This window comes from Plectropomus leopardus, chromosome 1 (genome assembly GCF_026936395.1).
Source record: "Plectropomus leopardus strain MGB_pleo_1.0 chromosome 1, ASM2693639v1, whole genome shotgun sequence".
NCBI classification, from domain to species: Eukaryota; Metazoa; Chordata; class Actinopteri; order Perciformes; family Serranidae; genus Plectropomus; species Plectropomus leopardus.
The window spans coordinates 44076760-44089252 of NC_142176.1; the positions used below are offsets into that span (position 1 = coordinate 44076760).

Below are 12493 nucleotides of genomic sequence, written 5' to 3' on the forward strand. Positions count from 1 at the left end.
TAAGAGCAACAGGTCTAAAATCATTTAAGGACTTAGGATAGCTGGATTTATGGACTTGGACAACAACAGCATTTTTCCAAATGTTTGGGACATGTTGTGTCTGTAGGGACTTGTTGAATATAAAATGAAAGACCGGACTCAGTAGTATAGCACACCATTTCAGTAACCAGACCACAGATATTATCCGGGCCATGTCGTTTGTTGACTTTTACAGTACGAAAGGCCTTTTCAACTTCTTCCAGCTGAATATTAAAGTGACGATCATCCTTCAGTTTGTGGCTCAGTTCATGAATTTTAGTGCTAAAATCAAAGTAATCAAAACGACAATAAAAACTTTTAAGAGCATTAGCAAAGTCAGTGTCTGTGTTAAAACCATCTACAGTAACACAAGTGCTATGCTCTGCGCTCTGAAGCCCTGTTAAAGTTTTCATGCTTGCCCAGCCTGAGCCAAGATTATTAGCAGCCATCTTGCTTTCTAAGTCTGACTTGTATTTGTGTTTTGATTTAAAAATTTCTGTCTTCAACTCTGTTGTTGCTAAGACCAGTCAGATGCTGATCTAGATTTTTTCCTTTGTATGCAGGATTTAACAGACCCAGAATCCCATGGTTTGTTGTTTGGGTGTATCTTTACACGCTTGTAAGGAATAATAATGTCTCTGCAAAAAGCAATGTATGAGCAAGTCACATCAGCCAATGAGTTCCAGTCATCTCCACAAGACTGAGCAAAGATATTCCAGTCAGTACCATTATAGCACTCCTGAAGAGAGAGAACTGCATCCTCTGACCAGACTTTAATGTCCTTGGTCCTTGTTTTTTCCCTCTTTACAACAGTCTCGTATGAGGGTAGCAGGTACACGCAGTTATGATTAGTGGAGCCAAGCGGAGGAAGTGGAATTGATTTATAGGCATCCCTCACTGATCCATAACAATGATCCAGTGTCTTATCATGTCTGGATAAGTGACATACTGGTGAAAGTTCTTAAGTAATTTTTTGAGACAGACATGATTAAAGTTGCCCATTATAAAATTCATGCAATCCCAGAATGGGGGGGCCAAGTTGTCTTGTGATTAAGCCGCCCAGAAGGTGGTATCAGAACCGAAACAAAGTGGCAGGACAGGGAGATTATTGCATAAATGTAGAATTTCGATATCCAGGACAATAGAAAAAGCGAGTTTTGACCTAGTCTCATCAGAGCCTCCTGGCTCAATCTGTTGCACGTTTGCTAAACCAGGATGAGAAGGTGCAACTATGTCAAGCCAGGTGTAAGTATTCTGGATAAATGTGCATTCAAGGCTGTCATGATGATGTGCAAAAAAGGGAAATATGGACGTTATAATTAAACAGAGAAAAAATAGTAAAGAAGAATGCATAAGTAACGACAGAGATACATCTCTGTGTACATTAAAAAACTGTGGATAAGGTGGCACAGTTGATAATCACAACGTTTTCCACCCGCGGGTCTCGGGTTTGAGTCCCTGTTAATGTAAGTTTTAATCTTAAGAGACAAAGCTTGCATTAATTACTCATTACCTTTAACTACAGCTGCACTGACACGTCGTAATTACCACGCAAGATATTTGTTATTTTTACAAATCAGTTGGACACTTAAGAGTTGACAGTAGAAATTAATAATTAATGAAATATATTATGAAGACTAATTACTGACACTCATAAAGGTAACGGGTATTTAGCAGACGCTTTTTTCCTCCTCCACCACGATCATCCATAACGCTGCACAGAGCATCTATGGGAGGGTGAGGACGTCTCATAACTGACTTCATTGAAACCACCTTTGCAACTTCATTGGCCATTTCTAATCATATCAACAAAAGTAATAATAACCTACCAGTATATATTACATTTACTGAACTTCTGAGAGAACCATGATCTGGAGGACAGGTGGCATTGTGGGCAGGAGTGCTGACTTGGCCCTGGTCTAAATCCCCCTCAGTGAGCACATTACCTTTACACTGAAAATGATACACTATGAAACACAGTTTACAGCATACAACATTACAGAGTGGAGGTCTGTTTTAATGCAGCCAAAAACACCATGGAATAATTATAAAATGTTTATTTCTGATGAGAGTGACAGCTGACTGAAGAAAAATGGCACCGTGATTTAACAAACCTGGTTGTAAGCCTAGTCAGGAGCAGGCTAGCTACACAGAATAAATCTCCAAGGTATGTTATGTGCCTCTACTTTCATGCAACCGAGTTAAGGCTAAATTCAGCCTGGGTACCTGGAAAATCTTGGCTTAATCCACTATCCTAGTTTTGTGCAATAGCCCTAGGACCATGAGCAGGCTGGATGTGATGTTTTTAGAGCGCATTATTTGTGTGACCCACTGCAGGAAATAAAAAGCAGCTGTTAGTACAGCAGGTTTCTATTACAAATTTATGCAAAACAGTTTTGAAATGGCGATATGATGAGATGACTGCATTTCCACCGAGTGATCTTCTGCGACTTCTCCTCTGGTGATAACATTCCAAGAAGCATGGCTATGGATGTGGTTTATGGAAACAAGTATAATGGGATTAAGCAACTCCTCACTTTCTGCGCAGAGAAGACGAGATCAGCCACCATATAACAGGGTGGTAAGTTATTGTTAGTGTTAAGTTTTGTCATTGTTACTGTTAAGAAAGCATTAGAGACAAGTATGTTATGTATCACATAAGATGCTGAAGCTGTTGTGCTTAACATCTCGTCTGTCTTGCCTGTCTTGCCTGTTGCCTTTTTTGATTCCTCAGTGCTGGCATGTTGTCTAAAATCTCACACTGTAGAAACATAATGTAGCTGAGGTTTGGTTTGTGTAAAAATGCAAAGGAGGCTTAAAGTAGGGACTTAAGATCGGCTCTATAGCTTGATCTTTGTGTAAAAAGAGCTTGTGACACTCTCCCTGTCTGCAGTCTTTGTCCTGCACACGCTCTTTTTTTTTTTTAGAAACCCTTTTGCATCTAAATGTGGCAGACAAATCCACTTCGAGCTGGGAAATCAGCTTTGTCTAACCCCTTCCCGGTTATGCTGACCAAGTTTTTCCACATGCATTTCATACAAATTATATAAATGGAGAAAGCAGACAATGAATGATGCCATCAGCAGCAACATCACCAAGCAACCGGATGGAATCTTCATAGTAGCTGCTGATTTTAATCATCTCAACCTTCAACTCCAAAGATGTAGCAGGATCAAGGATAATGTAATTTAATGTAAAAATCTACCTTCTACCTTCTTCTTCTTCTATTACCTGTGTAAAAGTATTAGAGATGACATGCAGCGAAGAAAGGTGATCTTTATCCTGTATCTGCAGACATGAGGACACTTTTCTAGGTCTTTCATTCATACATACATTCTTAGAAACACATCACAGTGCACATATGGCCACATAATCCACTCATCCATTAGAAATGTATCTGTGATAAACTCTAAAGCTGATTTATCCTTTCAAAAATCACTTTAGAGCTTATAAGAATGACTGGAAGAATCACTATACTGGAGTGCATGTAAATGAATTTGACTCTGCAATGATTCTGTTTACTGCCAACTAAAATAGAGAGAGCAAGAAAGAGAAAGAAATTATCCACAGTTACACTGGGCAGGGCTGTGCTTGGGGTGGGTGGCTGCCCCCCCGCAGGTCATATTGAGCTTTAATGGCTGCTGTTGTTTCACACTACGAGCCAATCTGGCTGAGCTCCTGGAGCCATCAGAGGGCTGTTAGCACACAAACAACTGCAGCAATCCTGCTATCTGCTGCAGTGACGACAACGCGGGACCTCCTGCGGTTTAGGATAACCCCCCGACACACGCACACACCTTGATGTGGATGCAGAATACACTGTTGACAAGCAGGGTGAGGGATTGTCATAGGCTCTGACTCAAATCGCACTCTGGGGCAGAATTTCGTGGGGCTTCTGACAGGCGTCATGTTGCATCCCTCTGTCCTGTGCGGCTGCGGGGAAGAGCAGCCATCTGGACAGACCACAGTGAGCGCCAGGGAGGACAAAATAAAGATGAGAGTCTCTTTTCGTTGAGGTTTTTTCTTCTCCTTCTTGCTTGACTCCCCCCTTCTGCCTCTCTGTCCCCCCTCTGTCCCCCCAGAGCCTCACTACACAGCACTACCTTCCCAGAAGTCAGCCATAATGAGCCCAGTTTCCTGCAGACTTGGAAACATGTTTTACATGTTACAGTACCAATCAGTGATGGTTTTAGCTCAGTTAATGATCCAGTCCACTTCATCCAAGCTTCTTTATCATTATACCACTGTGATTAAAGCTTTTCTGTTTCATGTCAAAGCACCTAAAAACATCTAGCGTGTACATCACAAATTACACTAATTGGACAAAAATGTGTGGACACTTGTCACCAATCTGTGATAACTGCATGAGAGATTCCAATATTATAGACATCATTGTGCAGTCTCCACTCTTCTGGTTTCAGTCTTTGCACCAGATTGGAAAACTTGGCTGCAGGATACGATCTCATTTAGCTACAATAACAGTGAGGCGCAATATTGATGGGAAGGTGATGGGGTCTGGCTCACAAAAACACACCTTCAGTATTGTTTTCAGTTTCAGTCTTACCCCTTTTCCCAAAACCAGCCCATGCATGTAGGTTTTTCTAACATTGGTAACCCTGCTTAATGTAGGCAATCCAGTAAACCCACCGCTGAACCAGATGAGTCTGCCTCTCTGTTAGCTTGGTGTGTGTGTGTGTGTGTGTGTGTGTGTGTGTGTGTGTGTGTGTGTGTGCGCGCGACATCATGGACAGGCTGAAGAACAGGTAAACAGTAGTTGGCATTAGGAACAGAGGTCTTTTCAGTAGTTTCTTCTCTTCATATATATTTCTTACTTATTCAGTTTCTCTTTTAGACTTGGTGCAGATGTATTTGGATCAGTGTTTTAGCTGCTAGAAGGAGATGAACAGTAATTAGTGTTGGTACGTGTTAGTATGTATTTTTATGATTATGCATCCAGTTCAAGACTCTATGTCGACCTAAAGTAAAGAGCTACCAATATATAGTGAAGCCTTAGTGCCTGTAAGTTGACCATAGATACCTGAGATGGACCAGTGCCAGCAAATTTAGTAAGACAAACACATTCCTCACTTCTCAGAAGAATCTTAGTTCCTGACATGTTAGAATTTGATCCCAACCATCTACGTCATGACATCTGAATAAATACCACTGTCTGTTCAGCCACTTGCAGGTTTCCCTTGTTCCTGTGTCGATCCGAGTGCTCGTAATAAATGTTTCCTGATTGAAGCTTCAACCGGTGTCTCTGCTCCTCAATTCTACCACAGAATATCATCTTATCGGCGCGTCATTGCATCTTGCAGGTTATGGAACTGAAATCACTGAGTTCACCTGGGTGTTGTGATCCCATCAATGCCTGTCGGAGCTAGAGGCAATAAAAACCCGTTTCTACGTTAGAGTCATTTGACCCAGGTGTGATTACCGATAGTACAAATTCCCCGGGGCATTAAAATACCAGATGTTAGTGGGTCATAGCTTTTTTTTTGTGCAGTGGGAATGTATTTTTGTGTGCCATTAGCTGACAATGAGGTGGGGTGTGGGGTGTATATCAGCAAACTTCCTTTTTATTTATTTTTTTTCATTTTAATCTTGTGCATGTGTATGTCCTTTTTTATCATTCTATTTCGGATGGCCCCATTAATGCAGAACTTGTTATTGGTCTTTTTTTCCCTCAGCAGCAGTTTGAGGAGTCAGACTCACAGCATGGATAATTAATCTGTTGATCTTCTCAGAGTTGATCAGACGTTTAAACCCAGTGCAGTTAACAGTTAGGTTTCACTTTCACTGCGACTGATGTTCTATTGCTCCATTTGTGCCCAGAGTACTCTCTGTGCTCTGGGAGTATGGTGCAATCGATAACTGAATGGTATTTATATTGAAACAGTGGTCCTAATGAAGAGTCAAGCTCCAAAATACAAAAAAGAGTACATAACAGCAGATATTTAAACCATGGTGGGTTGCTACAAATAAATGACAGTGTGGGAAACCCTGATTATATTTGGAAAAAAATCATGTTTTGGCTCAAAATACTCTGTTTTGGGGCACAATTATGACTGAAAATGCTGCTGGTGTCTTGCTTAAAAAGAACATGTTTTGTTGAACAGTTGCTCGCAGCATTGCAGCTGTCCCGCCTAGATCTCACAGCCTCCACCACCCTCTGCACCTCATGATGACAAACTAAGCTCATACATTTAATCAAAAGTATTTCACTTTAGAAACATTGATCTGACATGTATTAAACATACAGATGTAAAACAAACTGCCATAGTTGTATGCTGAAGCATAAAGATTTTCTTTAGATCACACTTTATCATACAAAATGTCATAGTGAGCATACTGTTAACGAAATGCATCAGATGAAGTTTGTTGAGCTAATAAGTATACTTCCAAGGATGCTTTGTGTTTTGGTTTAAAATCCCCAGAAACTCTTCTGTCTTCTTACCCATGACAACAGCTTTTTATGTTTCTTTAATGCATGTATCTCAGATGAATCACAGTATACTCCGCTCCCCTTTTGCAGTATTGGTGGGTAGATGAAATGTGATGCAGGAAATCCAGTTTGGGTGCATGAATATGAAAGTTAGTCAGACAACAAAACACTGACGCTGTTTATGAAATTCATTCAAACTTATGGGAAGAAAGCAATGTGCAAGAAAGGAAGAAATTACCCCAAAATTAGCAAGAAATTAGTAAAAAGTACAAGAAAATTACCTTAAATTGATTTTTTTGAAAAACAAAACAAACAAATGAAAAAAAAAAAACGACATGAAAATAAAAAACAAACAAGTAAATGACCCGGAAAATTCTGTAATAGAATGTGAAACATGTTAATATGAAATTTAGAAATATAGTTTTCCCATTAAAAAAAAAAAAATCCCCCATTTTTTCTGTAAGCTTTTCATAAATAATTTTCTTAATCTATTTATTTCTTGCAATTTGTGGAACTTGCATGACCAAGTTGCTAATTTCTTTCATTCTTTCGTTTTTGAAAGGAATTGTACCAATGTGCTCAGGCTCCAAAGGTTTAAATACTTGTGAAAGGCGTCTGAAAGCGGCACAAAAAAAGTGTCAAAGGGTTAACGTTGTTTTGAATGGAGACTGGCGTGCTCAGTGTGTCGAGTTAATAGCCATAAAACAAGGTACTCTGTGGTGGGCTAAATGTTTGAAAAAAACATAGCCAAATAGAACCAGCTTACCTAGATGTGGTGGAGCAGTCTTTGGGAGCGGTCTTTAGGAGAGGTCTTTTGGAGCAGTCACAGGCACTCTAGTATTGGATTAGGGCTGGGGGGATGTAGCCTAAAAATAAAATCTCTTTCATACCAAACTGGATATATGATTATAATCAAACTACACATGACAAAAAAATTACTCAAAACAAGTTTTGCTTTGATTTTAGCAATACAAATTAAAGGCAAACTAAATTTCCATTCTGTTAATAAAGTAAACGGAATTTCACTTTTGGGGATTAAGTGCAAGCTGCAAACTTTCTTAAAAAGTGAACTATGTAGTTTCAAGGGGGTGGGATGGGTTAACATTTGCACTAAGAGCTGCAGTAATTTCACAAAACATATTTACATGAATTCATCTATATCCTATCTTTTGCGATATGCAGTGCAACTGAATCAGTAACAGCTCTGCAGCAGGTCGCTTTCCTGTCATATGGGACACAGTGTTAAAATGATTTCACTAATTTCGGCTGCTTTTTACAAGCTGTTTGTGAGCTTGTCTTGTGCATCTTGGAGTGAGACACATTTCTCCCACTCGGCAGGCCTCTGTTTCACATGTTGGGAATTTACTCTTAATTGTCATTAATGTTTGCTGTCATGTTGTCGTGTGTGTGTATCTCTAGGAGGTAACCCACTGTGACAACGGAAGCCCAAAGAGAGCAGTGGAGGAGAAAAACAAGGTTTGATTTTTTAAAAATTGTCCTTTGCCACAAATTCGAATTATCATTAAAATAGATTTATCACCCAGCCCTATATCGGATTGAAAAAAAGAAAAGAAAATTAGGAAAAATGCCAGCACATTTCAGCACAGTGGCTTTCATCAGGGCGTTTTCTCTCTGATACTAAAGTGCCTCAACTTCACCGCGTCTTGGTTAACATTGTAACTTGTGGTTTTGTCCACAACTTGTCATATATGGAGCCATTATTTGGTTGTTGTGGTTGTCTTTTTTTGATCCATTTTGAAATGTTGTCTCTGGCTGTTGAAACAGGAAATTCAAAACATCACATCCCCATCCGCTGTGTTTGACTAACAGGTGAAGCATGATGCAGAAACAGCTCTAATGATGGCCACAAAAACAAGACATTTAAGAACAATAATTTAACAACAATCTACCAATTTAAGAAAAAGATCTAAAGTAAAGAGCAGATTTCTCCAGTTTGTTTGACAGTTCAATTGATCCTCTGTTGCTTTTCTCATTTGATATTCAGCAATTTTCTGCTCTCGACAGAAATCTCCATCTTTCTCTTTCTTTATTCTGAATGGATTTTTATTTGACATTTTATTTTTTATTTGACATTTTATTTTATTTTTTTTGAGATTTTACTTTTTTCTTAAGATGGCACCGACTGTCAGGGCACGCCGTCCGTCGCTCTGTGTTTACGTGCTTATTGTATGTTTAGTGGTGTCATTGCTTGCTAAGAATACCAAATCGCTACTGGTTTATGAGCGCCATGTGCTTTTTAACATCCTGAATTCTTTGGGAAAGCTCTCCCATGTTACTGGTGGAGAGCAGGCGTTAAGTTTACCTCCTCACCTGGCCACGGTACCGGAGGAGTTATGGCGCCACGAGCTTCCTTATCCGCTGCACATTAGGAGGCGCAGGAGGCGCAAACGTGCTCATGGTACGCGAGCAGGAATACATGTGGCGATTACAAAGATAAAAGCGAGGGCGCGGAGGGAATCTTTCCGGGTTGCTGCTGCTGCCTGGATCGGCGACGTGGATCTAACCTATCGATTGCGGTGGATTCGACCGGTCTGTCCGACTGATCTACAGCCCGATCAGCTGTTTTTCCCCAGCTGGAGAGGGGCGGGGCGGCGAGGAGGGGGCGGGGCGTGTCTGGATAACTTGCGGATACCCGCTGTTGTGCCGGCAGCTGTCGGTGAAGAAGTGAAAATGCGTATGGCCCTTCTGAATGTTTGATCACTGTCTCAAAAGACTTTTATCCTTCATGACTTTTATGAGTCCCACGACCTGCAGTTTATGTTCTTGACTGAGACATGGATGCGTGAGGGTGAAGTGACTGCTCTATCAGAACTTTGTTCTTCCAACACCACTTTCTTCAGCACTCCCAGACTGACTGGACGAGCAGGGGGCGTGGCTTCTGTTTACAGTGATGCTTTTAAATGCAAGCGGATTTCTCATGCTGCTGCTTTTACCAGTTTTGAGTTGCAGCTTTTTACAATGGACAAACCATGTGTCTGTTTGATGGCTGTAATCTATCGTTCCCCTAAGTATAATGTGAATTTTATATCTGAGTTTGCAGATCTTTTATCTAGATTTGTCCCACTTTATGACAGAATTCTGATCGTGGGAGATATGAATATGCACATCTGTTGTCCTGATAAACCATTAGTTAAGGACTTTTTAAATATCATTGAATCTTTTAATCTTACACAGTTTGTGTCTAGTCCAACTCATCAACGGGGACACACTCTGGATTTAGTCCTAGGATATGGACTATCTGTGTCAATAGATGAAATCTGTCAACTACCAATGTTTGATCACTTTGGGATTATTTTTAATGTCCTACTTCCTAAGCCTAAGGGCTCAGAGACTAAGTTGCAGGGAACACATTTGTCTCGTTATATTAGCACCAATGCATTGACCGATCTGTGTTCACGACTGCCTGATGCTGTTAATCAGATTTTTTGTCAGACCCTTTCTTTAGACAGTCTTGTGGATAATCTAAATACCACTCTCCACGACTTGCTTAATCTGGTAGCACCAGCAAAGGTTCGAAGGTGCCATCATAAGAGCTACGCACCCTGGCTAAATGACGATCTATTAGCTCTTAGAAAGATCTGTAGGAAAGCTGAACGCCAGTGGCGCAGCTCTAGACTGGAGGTGCATTTTCAATGGTGGCACGAAAACCTGTCCGCATATCAGACTACAATGGCAGCAGCAAAGGCAAATTATTATTCGGCGTTGATAGTCGAGAATAAACACAACCCTAGAGTCCTGTTTGCCACTGTGGCTCAATTGACAGAAGGCCACAAGCAAAATGATGGAACAGAAATATCTGCCTTTGACTTTGCTGATTATTTTGATGAAAGGGTAGCTGCTATTACAGCCAGAATTCCCCAGTCATCTAATGGTGTATTAACTCCTGATGTCAACCCTCCCTCTTATTCTGGACAGGGTTTCTCCGAGTTTGAGTCCACCTCACTAGTAGAGCTGACTAAAATTGTTTTGTCGTCTAGAGCTACCACATGCCTGTTAGATCCTTTACCAGCCTGGGTCATTAAGGAGTTATGGGCAACTCTGTGTCCCTATGTTCTTTTTATTGTGAATTTATCACTTTCTACTGGAGTTTTCCCTGCCTGTTTCAAATCCGCAGTGGTCAAACCCTTACTAAAGAAACCAGGTCTGGACCCGAATTCCTTGGTAAGCTACAGGCCAGTCTCAAATCTGGCATTTCTGTCTAAGGTCCTTGAGAAAGTTGTCTCAAAACAACTTGTGAATTTCTTGTCACGCAATAATTACTTTGAGCCACTACAGTCTGCATTTCGGTCCCATCACTCTACAGAAACAGCACTCACAAAGGTCCTGAATGATTTGCTATTGGCAACTGACTCAGGCTCAACATCAGTTCTTCTACTGTTGGACCTAAGCACTGCCTTTGAGACTGTGGATCACGGTATATTGCTTGACAGGCTTAAAAACATGTATGGAATCTCAGGCAGAGTGTTCGAGTGGTTAAAATCATATTTGTCCGACAGATCTCAGTGTGTCCAACACAACAATGTAATATCGGAGAAGCGGACAGTCAGGTATGGGGTTCCACAGGGGTCTGTTCTTGGTCCTTTGTTGTTTTCTTTATACTTGGGGTCATTGGGTGATGTTATACGTTCTTTCGGGATTGCCTTCCATTGTTATGCGGACGACCTGCAACTGTATGCACCAATTACTGTTGACAGTTGCTCGGATATACTGAAGCTTGAGGCCTGTTTGGCTGCGGTGAAGAGCTGGCTGGCAGCAAACTTCCTATGTTTAAATTCGGACAAGACTGAGATGATGGTGATTGGTTCAGGGAGACTAAATCATCTAACCAACATCGCTGTCTGCACCTTAGATGATGGCATCATTCAGTGCAAGGACACTGTTAAAAACCTTGGCGTGACCTTTGATCAGTCTCTTACATTTGTCTCCCACATACGAGAGGTGACAAAAATAGCCTTCTTCCATCTTAGGAGGATTGCTAAGATCCGCTCTTTGTTGTCATTTAATGATGCCGAGGTTCTTATTCACTCATTTGTGTTTTCAAGACTGGATTATTGTAACGCTCTCCTGTCTGGCTTGCCAAAGAAGAGCTTTCACAGCCTACAAATGGTTCAGAATGCAGCAGCTCGCATTCTGACAGGAGCAAAAAAATTTGATCATATTACTCCAGTGCTAGTTTCTCTCCATTGGCTTCCAGTTCATATTAGAGCTGATTTTAAGACACTTCTTTTAACTTATAAAGCTGTGAATGGCATTGGACCATCATATTTAAAGGAACTGGTTGTTCCATACGAACCAGCAAGGTCCTTGCGCTCCCAGGGGACGGGTCTGCTGACTGTCCCTAGAACTAAAAAGAGGACAGTCGGTGCACGGGCTTTTCATTCCCGTGCACCGTCTTTATGGAATGCTCTCCCCACTGACATACGGCAAGCTTGCACAGTAGAGGTGTTCAAAGTTAAGTTAAAGACCCACTTGTTTTCTATGGTATATGACTCCTAACCAGTTCTTAGCCATTATTTTATCTTGGCTTTTGTTTTATTTTCTTAGCCACTGTTTTTATTTTTATTTTTATTTTTATTTTTCTTAGTCATGGTTTTTATCTCTTAGCCACTGTTCTTATTCTTAGCCATTGTTTTAAATTCTTAGCCATTGTTTTTAATTCTTAGTCATTGTTTTTATCCGTTATTGCCTTATGGTTTTATCTGTTGTGTGTTTCTGTAAAGCACTTTGAGTTGAAAGCACTATACAAATAAAGTTATTATTATTATTATTATTATTATCCCACATATATGCTTTATCTGACAAGTCATCTCACTGTCACACACTGTATCTGTCATCTCATAGCTGTTTTTATATATTTATTTACAGTTAATTTTCTCGGGAGGTTCCAGTTGGAGGCGTCGACTGCGGCTGAGCAGCTTCTCGGTCACAGTTTTCCCACTCTGGGATTTGCATCTGCGAATCTGGTGAGAAACAAATGCTGTTTGTTTTTTTTTTCTTTACTTGCTTCAG

The 12493-nt window shown here is 40.6% G+C and overlaps 1 protein-coding gene across 3 annotated transcripts in view; it reads left to right on the plus strand.

Annotated features, from left to right (window-relative positions):
* large2 (LARGE xylosyl- and glucuronyltransferase 2) overlaps positions 1-12493 on the plus strand; it is a 151605-nt gene that overhangs the window by 37607 nt on the left and 101505 nt on the right. The window contains exons 2-3 of one of the 3 annotated variants that reach the window (XM_042485237.2): positions 7883-7939; positions 12350-12447. The exons of 1 other annotated variant lie outside the window; for it this stretch is intronic. The gene's annotated coding sequence lies outside the window, so the exon portion shown is untranslated. The remainder of the gene's footprint in view (positions 1-7882; positions 7940-12349; positions 12448-12493) is intronic. One more of the 3 variants, XM_042485227.2, reaches the window with a different exon arrangement.